Below are 12,264 nucleotides of genomic sequence, written 5' to 3' on the forward strand. Positions count from 1 at the left end.
TTTTATTACCCTAATGGTTTAATTGCCAACGGAATCTGTGCCGTCCTCCACATCACAGTTAAAAACAGAAGTCCTTTATTTTCCCAGATCCATGGTGGGGAAAACTTCTTTTTTGACCATATCCCATTTAGACGGGGGGTCATAAGGGCCTTGTGCAATTTTAAGTTTTAATAATTGTTGATGAACAGAGGATTGATGCAGATACCTTAATCTGATTATTCATTCATCAAACTCCGATTCTTTGGAGGAACTCAGGGTCAAGTTCACAAACTCAATTTACAAAATTGCTCAGCAGCATCCAGGGAGCATTTCACTAAGTTAGAAACTTGTACCTCTGAAAATTTGCAAGAATGCGGAAGGCATTTGCTCTTAATGGAACACGCCTTTATATATAGAATGAAATCGTTGCAATCATATGCACACATGAGCTTTTTAAATCTGAAGGTAACCCAATAAATGCCACAGGCAGAACAACCCACCTCTTACAATGTTGGGGCATTTCTGGATGGATTGGGTCTGAAAAACATTTTCCCTTCCCAGAGTAACATTGCGGTGTATTTTCTTATAAAAGTTTCTTAGAGGAAACAAAAGTTTCTTTGTTTTTCATGTTCTTAATCGATCAGTAATGAAGTTTATTTAAGATATGGGGGTTAAACTCCATGTTCTTTATTTTTTCCTATTGATCACCAATCACTGCATCACACTGATTGAGGAGTCCCTCTATTAGTGCAGATGGTGTAATGTTAGTTCTCTATTGTGTCATATTTCCATTCATGGATTGGTATATTCCTGGGTCAGTTCCTTCCTGCTTTTCCAATCATGAATTACCCATTTTTGAACCAATAGTTATAATTGTCTATAGAATGTATCTAAAGCAAACTTCAGGTGTTTCTCTATAAACTTCAAGCATGTTTAACTTTACTAGGTACCACTGATTTCACGATAATCCATAATTTTAAAAAGTATTCTAGGTCATTTCTAATACCTTCAAATATAATAGGACTTTTACATTGATCCTTGTGGTAGCCTAACTTAAAATTCTTGCATTTGTTCAGTAATTGGTCGGTGGATTATTTTAAGTTTTCCACATAGCAATCATTACATCCATTACAGCAATCATTACATAGCAATCATTACATCCACAATCAATGATAGCATTTGTTTTTCTTTCCAATCCTGATCCTTTTAATAAATGCATGCCCTTATTTTATTATATAGTATGTGGCCTTCCATGCAGAATATAAGAAACGATTTCTGTCTCACATTTGCTATGAACTATATACGTTTGTAGTAGTTTATTAGGTAAGATGTTTACATCTTTTCCGGTATAACTGATGGTCAGTATCACGAATGAGTATTGAATTAAATGTTCACTAAATTTGCTCTAGGGAGACATTGACTTTTTTCTTAAATGATTTCACATCTGGGACAATTGGGTGGCTCAGCTGGGTAAGCATCTGCCTTCGGCTCAGGTTATGATCTTAGGGTCCTGGGATTGAGTCCTGCATCGCGCTCCCTGCTCATTGGAGAATCTGCTTCTCCGTTTCCCTCTCCCCATCCCTCTGGTGGTGCTCTTGCTCTCTCCCTCTCAAATGAATAATAATAATAGTAATAATAATCTTTAAAAAAGAGATATCATATGTATAGCTTATAACCAATAATAAGTTAGGTTTGTAATATTGTGAGTTCATTCCAGTCCTTGTGAAGACTAAAGCTTAGCCTGTTTTTATGAAGATACTGTTGAATAGATAAAGAGCAATTTGGCAATTGATCCTTAGGTTGATGGTGTAGTTCTTAATTATCAGAACATATTATTAATAATTTGTTACTGGATAGTGAGACGTAATGTTTCCGTATTACACTTCATAAGACTGAAATGGACTGGGTCAGTGGTAGCTTTGATCTCACACCACACTTATTAATTTATCTAATATCCTGAATGACATTGATAAGTATCAGTGGGTAGAGTCACAGAACTTCCAAAACAGCGTATCTTGTACAAATTTGCTACCGTTATAACGTCAATGCAGTGTTGATACAAATGACGTGCATTTCCTGAGAGGCATAAAGGCAGCAAGTGCCCCAAGATGTTGTTCTGGAGGGATGCTTTGGGCACGGCGCAGACCAAAACTGTGTCTCTGACTTGAATCACGTGGCCTCGTCTATGCAGAGTCGTGGGATAAATAAGCTTGACCTTCAAGTCTGTGTTTTAGTTGTAGCTTCTGTTTGAGTCTGGTCAATGCTTTACAGTTTACCTGGGACCACTAGTCTGTTTTTGTTTTCTGGAATTTCCGATCTTGTTGTAGTGTGCTTTGGTGGCTATTGTGATGCGGATCTAATCATCTTCCTGCAAGAAGCCTCCAAGGTGACTTCTGGAAAAGACTCCCCACAAATTCAGATCAGCTGGGCAGGCATCACTTCCCAGTGTGTCTGCTGTTTCACAGTGATCTGAAGATCATCTAAGCTTTGGGTTGAGAATGTGATCTCCCACGAGGTTTTCAGGCATCATGTTCTGAAATCTTATATAATTAAATGGTCCTCAGGTCTCACCAGGGCCCTCATTCAAGTCATATATTTACTTTTTAAAAAATATCCGAGTTTTGTTCAACTCGCAAATAACTTAAGTCTTCTCCAGAATGAAATGAGGACTTTGAATGAGGATCCACTTGGGCAACATTGTTCTTTATGCAATGAGCAATGAGGATTCTCTGTTCATTATTTGTTCGTAAGAATTGAGTTCTTGTTCTTTGCACCTTGTTTCACCTTTTTTTTAAAAAAAGATTTTATTTATTTATTCATGAGAGACAGAGAGAGAGAGAGAGAGAGAGAGAGAGGCAGAGACACAGGCAGAGGGAGAAGCAGGCTCCATGCAGGGAGCCCAACATGGGACTCAATCCCAGGTCTCCAGGATTACACCCTGGGCTGCAGGCAGCACTAAACTGCTGCACCACCAGGGCTGCCTTGTTTCACCTTTTGACGAGGAATCCACATTTGCTATTCAGACAGGAGTCCTATACCCAGGCTTGTCATGCCTTTTTGCATCTGGAGAGATGCCTCCGTGGTGCATAATTTTAGGGAAAAGTGTAGGTGACTACTCTCTTGGGACGGACAAATTTCCATCTATTTCATGCAAAAAGAGGCCAAAATACAAGCTCCATTAAGTCATTTTCCTTTGGTGACTTATGGCCCTTGTATCACAATAAAATAATGTATTCAAGAGAGGCGTTGAGTTGAAATTAAATTCTCAGGGGTTCTGGTTCTGATTTTAAAATTTTCCAAAGAATTATAGTGCTGTGAGGTCTCAGTGTATTCCTTTAGATGGTAAGTGAAAACCTCACCAGCTGGTGACAATGGATGCTGACTTCTCCTCACTCTTTATTTCCAAGGACTTTTTTTAAAATAAATTCTTTCAGTTTCATAAATTTGCATCCTGATAATCTTGCAACGAGAGTCAACAGTAGTGTGAAATGGAGACCTTTCATGGAACAAATATTTTTCTGGAGTAAATTAGATTTTTGAGTGCTAAGATATTACATACAGACAATTTCCCCTCCACCTTTATCCCAAAAAGAAACAGAAACCATTTTAGGTTTATTTCCTAAGAGCTTTAACAATGAAGATTTCAGATTTATGTTAGCTAAGTGCCACCCTCTCTTTGGCCACGATTCCAAGCTTTGGGACTATCTCTACATGTACAGTTTCCTAGTAAACAAAGACCTATTTCATGAAGCTTACCACCAGTATTTTCTAGTTTCATGAAACTCAAGTTTCGTTAGAACTGATGGTAGAAACACACTTGAGAAATTGCTCTCAGACCTGAGAGGGAAATTGAGATGAAGTTTCCTTTCTTCTTTTTTAGCCAGTGTGCCTGGAGCTCAGGGCCAAGTTTATATATAATTATAGATTCTTGAGCTTATTTTTTTTTCATGTAAATATTCACTCTAACTTCTTGGCTTTTGCCTTCTTAGTCCTTCTTAGTGGCTTGGGATTTCCTTTATCCAAATCATGTATTATTGAGCATTTTCAAATATTTGTATTATAAAATATTAAAGAGCTCACTTTATAGTTTTACAGTACAAGAAGATCAGTTTACAGTTTTTTAAAACTTAATCTAACCTTCGTATATTGAAGAGTTCCAGACCAGACACCAGGAAATGTTTTCCTTTTTTTTTTGTTTTTCTAAATTTTTTTTTTTTATGATAGTCACACACAGAGAGAGAGAGAGAGAGAGAGAGAGGCAGAGACACAGGCAGAGGGAGAAGCAGGCTCCATGCACCGGGAGCCCGATGTGGGATTTGATCCCGGGTCTCCAGGATCGCGCCCTGGGCCAAAGGCAGGTGCCAAACCACTGCGCCACCCAGGGATCCCAGGAAATGTTTTCCATATGGGACCAGAAATTAAATAGTTTTGGCTCTAGGGACCTCGTGGTCCTTCTAGTAACTACTTGGGTTGCCTGTCGTTACGTGGAATTTGCCACAGGGAACGCGTAACCAAATAGGCAAGACTATGTTCAATAAAACTTGATGTATAGACACTAAAATTTGAAGTTCATATAATTTTCATGTGCCATGAGATATTCTGCTTCCTTTAACTTATTTAACTTATGCTGATTTAAAAATGTAAACCCCAGTCTTAGCTTGTGGGCTATATAAAAACAGGCAGTGGGTAATGAGTCCAAGTTGACCAAGGCCATTGTGGGTCACACAGTATTGAACTTGACAAAAAACCCATTTTGGATCATATCTGGTACTTGCCATGAAGAAGTGCTTATTCTGGGTCATACCCAGTAGGAAACCTGAACGGGTGCCTGTTCTGGATCATACCCAGTATGTAACTTGAAGGGGTGCCCATTCTGGGTTATACCCACCACCTAACTTGAAGAAGTGACTTTACAATCCTGCATTCAGCTCTCCTGACCTTCTTACCCATCTAGACAAATTAGAGATACACGTCTACATTGTCCCACGTATCTGGGAGTTATTTATACTAATATTCAAGAACATGTTTTCAAAAGATAAAGTACATATGAAATAACACATACAGACCCTTTATAATGATTAAGAATCACTAAACTGGGGATCCCCAGGTGGCTCAGTGGTTTAGCGCCTGCCTTCTGCCCAGGGCGTGATCCTGGGGTCCCGGGATCGGGTCCCATGTCGGGCTCCCTGCATGGAGCCTGCTTCTCCCTCTGCCTGTGTCTCTGACTCTCTTTCTCTCTGTGTCTCTCATGAATAAATAAATAAAATCTTAAAAAAAAAAAAAAAAAGAATCACTAAACTGGTACTCAGTAACACCAAAGGGCAGCTTGGTGATTTATTAGGATGATAATATTTTTCATGAAACAAGGGCATCATTTAGGTTCACTTAATGATAGGCTCATTCTGCTGTTAAAAAAATGTATGACTATTCCATGAATACATTGCTCTTGCATAATTTTCTGGAAATTTTCCCACAATGTTGTGAGAAAAGCTGATTTCCAACAGATCCAAACTGATAAAGTTCTCCACAAAACGTTCAGTCTGCCATTGCCGGAAATCTGCTGTCTTTTCCTAGCAGTGCCACAGGATGCTTCTCAAATATCATCAAAGACTTCCTGATGACAGCAGAATGTTCTCATTTTTCACCACAGATGATGGAATAATAGAGTCATGCCCATGACTGCACACTTATGGTTCTGGATATTGTCACCCCAAGCCCTGATCTTCAGATCATTCATGGTTTAAAGATTGCTCACCAGCCTCACTTATCTACTTAATGAGCATGAACTGATTACTGATTGTCTGTTATACTTTGTGCCTGGCTCTACAGAAACAAATATTTCTGCTGTCCTCTTACATATTAATAATTAACATGGAAATACGTTCTTCAGCTTTGCGCAGTGGCAGTATCGTAGCCAATGAGGTTTATCCGAGGCGTGATTATTGCTCATTGGAAATACATTCTTCATTTATTTGGATTTCATCTTTAAGAGCCATTGGGTGAGCTTCTAAGTCCAGTTTAATATTATGCTACAATTGTGTAAGTCAATCGCAATCTAGACCTGCCATATTCAGACACCACAGAGAACACTTGGATTTAATTGTCAAGGTTTCTGAAACTCTCCAAATGATACGTTTGATGTTACTTAAGCAAAATGCATTTTAAAGCTATATTTTGCCATACATATCCAAATTGTGAAATATGGTAACTGCACACACTTTCAATTAACTTACCACTTAAACGTGTGAATATAAGATGAAATAAATGGAAGCTGATTATTTCAATATGCATTTTTCAATGTGGCTGTAACTCTGGCATTTAGACCCAGGTAACAGACAATTAAATACCCAAACATGACTGCAGCATACATTTAAACTTTAAAATTAACTCCCACAAGATAGCTTCAAACGCTGATTGCATCATCCGTAAATGACTGTAATCCAGCTGCATAAATATTGATGAACTTCTCAAGTTTGGAGTTGCTACTGTTGAATTTTACTACGTTCCATTTGCAATTCTAAAATGGAAATTCTTCCCTGGATCTTGGAAAAGTGCCATTATTAAAGTGGCCCAAACAGGTCACATTCAATAATGTAGGTGATAAGAAAGAGCAGATGTGTGAATAGAATGGTGTTCTATGCATTTAGCTCACTCCGTCTCTTAAGTATGCCTGAAAAGTCTGTCTTTTGACAGAGCCTGCAGATGTAGCCAGAGATAATTATTTCGTGTGAGGACACTCTCAGCAACCAGAATTAACTTTTCATTTTATTAACAATTAAAATAGCAATGTACTTACTATGTATCTCAGAGCGGCTCCTAAGAAAATTTATCCTGAGTGAGGGTTGATTTTGCCAAAAATTCAGGGAGTCTGGAGAGCTTTGACCATAATCAGCATGACACCTAGGCCAGAACAAACAAGATGTTATTTTCATAGGCAGCAAAGCTATGTGAGGAAGATAATTTTCCTCTCACTTGACTTTCGAAGAACAGGTCTGAGGGCTGTGAAGGGTTTTGTTTGGTTGGTTTCTGCACATGGGATAAAATATTTGATGAAGTGTTCACTTCATTAATAGATGTATTCTGAAATGTAGAGCCAACGCTCAGGCATTGGGCCAAGGTTGGTTGGTTGGCTGGTTGGTTGGCTGGTTGGTTGGTTGGTTTTGGCTATAAAGATGGGAAGGTGCCAAATGGGTATCCACTTTAGCTCTTCACGTTTGGGACAATTTCCACGTATCGCCATTTTTTCTAGAAAGACTTACTCAGGGACAGGAAAAGTCTAACAGAACTCTTTTTTCCCGTGACGGAAGGGTTCTGTTTTTAAGTGAACCTCCCATGGGCCTCCACTTGCACATATAGACATGCACCAAGCCCTAAACAGAAAGTACTTCACACTCCTATCGCTTCCCTTTGAGTCTTGAAGCGGTTGTGCATTGTAGACAGACTCCAACATAAATTAAATATTACAATCTCAGGTTGAATGAATTCATCCAATTGGATATATGTGGTTCAGTGGGTGGCCAATGTGGTACCGCTCCCCCCTCAGCCAGTCAACCTAGACAATTTGGGGGGTAATTTGGGGGGACAGGAAGGAATGTCACCCTCTGAAAGATGTAAAAGAAGGAAATCACACCATTTTTTTTTTTTTAAATCACACCATTTTAAGTAAAATCCTGAACTCTGGGGGAAGCAATGTTGTACCTGACACCGTGTGGATACCAGGAGGAGTCCCGTGTCCATGAATGTGTTGGTTGGGAAGGATACCATTTGATTGTGCAAGCTCCACTGACAATTTTGGACAAAGCATTGTTTGAGTTTTTGGGATGAGATGTTGACAACAGTGGACCTCCTGCTAGTCTAGGTGGAGCTCTAACTCTATGATGGGACACCTTGTTCACACCGTCCTCACAGGGCACTCTGGTGAGCACTCTCTGACTCTAGGAAGGAGCAGACTGATACCACTGGGCAGCTACTTTGCCAGTGACCCTCAACTAGCCAGGGCTGGAGTGGCTATGAAATGTCCTAGCTTCTGGGCCCCCAGAGGGCTCAGATGGTTAAGCGTCTGTGTTTTAATTTCAGCTCAGGTCATGAGCTCAGGGCTCTGTTATGGGCGTGGAGCCTGCTTCAGATTCCCTCTCTCCCTCTCCCTCTGCCCTACCTTACCCCCTTGCTTTTGTGCATGTGCTCTATCAAAAAAAAAAAAAAATCCCAGCTTCTTGACCCCTTTGTTGGACAACTTTGAGAGCTGCTCTACAGTTTCTTGGAGGACTGAGCTCCTATTCTCCACAAGGGTACTCACTTAACACAAGCTTTATTGACTTTTCTCTTTCCCCTGTCTCCCAAATCCATGTCCTTCTGAGGGAGAACCACCTCTCAATTAAATGTTGTGCATCTTAATCCTTGCCTGGGGAAGTGGATTTGCTTTGGGGGGAGTCAAAATGAGACAGTGCCTGTGACTGAGAAGCAGGACCCTCACCTGAACCAGTGAACATACCACCGAGTGCTAGTACTACTGTTGAGTAACTTTCAAGTTAACACTCAGTGGATAAATGCATTTGAAGGAGTCCCAGGTTCTTGTTCACTTAACTGGTGATTCTACACAATAAGTGGAATTTTGCCCTGAGTTTTATGAGATTCAATTCAACCTTTGCATTACCATTTAACACTACTCCCCAATCCCCTCCCCCCATCATACACACACATTATCCACTGCTTTGCTCTGTCACACAGCCGTGGTGTTATCTGGTGTCCAGTTACAAGTATCTGTTGTTGAAAAAGTAGGCTGCACATTTATTAACTGTATCCTGTTCTGATTCTGTGGACCACACAAATGAGATCAATAATTTTCTATCTGGGTTTCAAAGATATGATTTCAGGCCGCAGTTCCTAAAAGTTGACTGAGTTTATTTTGTTCATCAAGAAAACACTCAAAATCCCCTATGATTCTGCATCCCTGGGCCAGTTCAGCTGTTGGCAGGCTTTCGGGGAAAAGTGGCCCAACACCTCTTGCTGCCCACACAGATGGAAGGACGCTGCTCACTGTTTTAACCCTGGACTGCAGGATCTAGACAGCCATCGTTTAGGATTTCCCTTGGATCTGAAGCTAATGTTTTTTTTTTGTTTTGTTTTGTTTTTTTATATATATATATATTTTTTTAAATTTTTATTTATTTATGATAGTCACACAGAGAGAGCGAGAGAGGCAGAGACACAGGCAGAGGGAGAAACAGGCTCCATGCACCGGGAGCCCGATGTGGGATTCGATCCCGGGTCTCCAGGATCGCGCCCTGGGCCAAAGGCAGGCGCTAAACCGCTGCGCCACCCAGGGATCCCTGAAGCTAATGTTCTTGATAAATAAGATGTAAAATTATTTTAAAAGTCAATAGCAACAATAATGTTAAAAAATAAATGCCTTGAATGTTTGAGAGCGCAAGGGAAAATCTGCCTCTCAGACTCCATTTCATGCAGAGCATAGCAGGATACTTGTCTGAATGTGACGTGACCCCAGAAGTAGACTGTAAAACCATTTTCTGGGTGTAGGTAATTAAAGAACACACTGCATGCAGCAGTCAGGGCCATCAGGAAAGAGATGACATGCACAAACTGGGTCACTGTGCTACAAAGTCTGGGTTTTAACATCATACTGAACTTCCTTAATTAAAATAAAAATGTACATTATATTTTAATTGTCTCTTTGCTTCTAATTTTAACTTGTAAAGCCCTTAGTACACTGGAGTTAATCAATGCATACACGTATCTTCTTAACGATTTCATTCATTTATTTGAGAGAGAGAGCACATGAAGGCAAAGGGGCAGAGGGAGAAGCAGACTTCCCACTGAGCAGGGAGCCTGACTTGGGACTCAGTCTCAGGACCCTGGGATCATGACCTGAGCCAAAGGCAGCCACTTACCCTACTGAGCCACCCAGGAGCCCCAATGCATAGATATTTTTGAATGAAAGAACACATTATGTGTGCATGTGTGTCTGTGTTTCATTCTGCTTTGTACCTTTTTAACTAATCCCTGATTATTTTGTTGCACATACACTTTCTTTTACTTGGTCCTAACGATAAGACAAAAAAGAACTTCCTCCGTTTTCCTAACAGCAGCACAACGAAAGCAGCAACAACAACCGAACACTCAAAATGGTGAATGTGTGCCTTGTGCTTTTTTGGAGGGGAGCATTCAAGGAGGCATTGCCATTTACAGACTTACATGTAAAGAACACAATGTGGAAACTGATGGAGCTATTTCAATAATTCCAATACTGCTTCATCCACCCGATTTTCTCCACCGTGATCTAAATAAACGCACGTAGAATAACACTTGGTATCCCGGACAGTTCTTGCTTCAACACTTGAAACTGAACGTTTACTTTGTAAAGTGAGTTAACAGCTGATGGGTGTAAAGGTTTGTGAGTGAAAAAAAAAAAAATCTAACTGAATACCAGTACTGCTATGGATAGAAGGTGGATGATAATATAAGGAAAAATTGGGATGTTTCCTCTCAAGCATTTACACTGACATTGTATGTGTCATTACCTACCTACCTACAACTGGCACTTTGCACTTTTCCATCAAGAAGTTCCCACATTTCCAATTCTCTACATCTTGCATGAGTGCTTTACACCTAAGATTTCTTAGGATACACCACAAATACCTGTCTAATAAATTTGTGACAACTCTGGCGATACTCTATTTTGCCCCTGGTGTTTCAAGCTGGCGAGAACAAATTTAGGGTCTTCTGATAAGGACACAGTTTTGGAATATGGAGTAGCTAACTTGAAACTCATCCAAGTGATTATAATTACCCAGAGCACTTCATTAAAATGGTGTTCTTGTCCAGGGAAAGTCTCGTGACACGGCACTCAAAACATAAAGTAATAAACTGTAGTGACCTTCATTATCTTTCCAGTGTATATATTTGACCAGAAAATAGTTGACCTTAAACTGATCTTATCTATTATTTATCATTCTTTGGTTGCTGTGAGATTGCTTAATTCCCAGGTCTCAAATTTTACTGTAAAAATTGTTTGTTTCTTCTGGTAATTCTTTTTCTATCTTAACACCTTCTTAAAACAATCAATTTTATATAAAAGAAATGGTAACTTAAGTGATTTTTAAAATGAAGATTGGATCTCTTCTAATGCCTTTTATGACCAACAGTCTTTGGTTAATGCTTAATAACTTTTACTGTCAAGACATTCTTTCTAATCTCAAACCTAACTTTCCCTGGTTGGCACTTACATCCATTCATTCTAGCTCTATGAAGATTAAGAAGAATTGGCCACAGTTCTCTCCATAATAACCCTTCATCTGCTCGATGACAATTACGGAGTCAGCCTTCCAAGTAAATGTCTCCGACCTTCTTTGCTTTCCCTCAATCCCACTTTCACTATTGCGCACATAGGTTGTTACAAAAGGAGGAGGTGAGCTGCCTTTGAACATGTCCTTCTACAACTTCTTCCTCCTTCTCTGCAAATGGTAATTTTGAGAGGTTGGCCCATCTGCTCAACCCCAAATTGATGAGCACTTGCTCTGTTGTTGGTTATAGTTGATTGATTCAAGATCACATTGCCAATTCAGGTTGGACCTTTGTCAGATTCATCAACAGACTGAAATCTGGAGTGGAGTCACAGAAATGGGCACTTTTGGACTGTTTATGGGGTTTGTGGCTACATCTTCTTTAGGTGCGGTCTTTGCAGTTGCCCTTGTGCCTGGGCTTTGGGGTGTTTTTCCAACAGTTAGTGAGAAACTTAATCCACATTCAAATTCCTATTTAGTGCTTCAAGTAACAAAAATAATTGTCTGCTTCTCGAAATCAGAAGTATCCTAATACATATTTCAATGTCCCACTTCTCAATAAAAAAAGAAAGAATCCTGCCCAGGGTTGTTATGGAAGGATTGGGTGAGCACATAACATAGCTTTCTGTTACTCTGGAGGAGGAGATGGTGTTCTCTGATCACTGCTGTTGACTGAACATCAGAAGTGGCATGGATGACACTTTCTAAATTACTTGTTTACACCTAGGTCTCCCCTATTTACTGAAGTGTTGGAAGGAAAGGATAGAGGTTTATGCACTTTGGTTTTGCCACACATTCCATTGGGATGGAGCTGCAGGTTCCCAGCACATGTTTCCTGAAAGTTTTAACACATATAAATAAATGTGTCCTGTCCAAAGAAAAGAGAACTCCAGGCACTTTCACTGAAACCCTATAACCAAAAGAACAAATGACCTAGTGTGTGCGCAGCATGAAAAATATTTACATTGGAGCTCTAACAGCTCTT

General features: G+C 39.8%; 1 pseudogene; it reads left to right on the forward strand.

Moving 5' to 3' along the window:
• Positions 1-5,867: 5,867 nt before the first annotated feature.
• LOC119868693 lies at positions 5,868-6,021 on the forward strand (annotated as a pseudogene).
• Positions 6,022-12,264: the final 6,243 nt, after the last annotated feature.

The sequence above is a fragment of the Canis lupus genome, chromosome X, assembly GCF_011100685.1.
Source record: "Canis lupus familiaris isolate Mischka breed German Shepherd chromosome X, alternate assembly UU_Cfam_GSD_1.0, whole genome shotgun sequence".
NCBI lineage: Eukaryota > Metazoa > Chordata > Mammalia > Carnivora > Canidae > Canis > Canis lupus.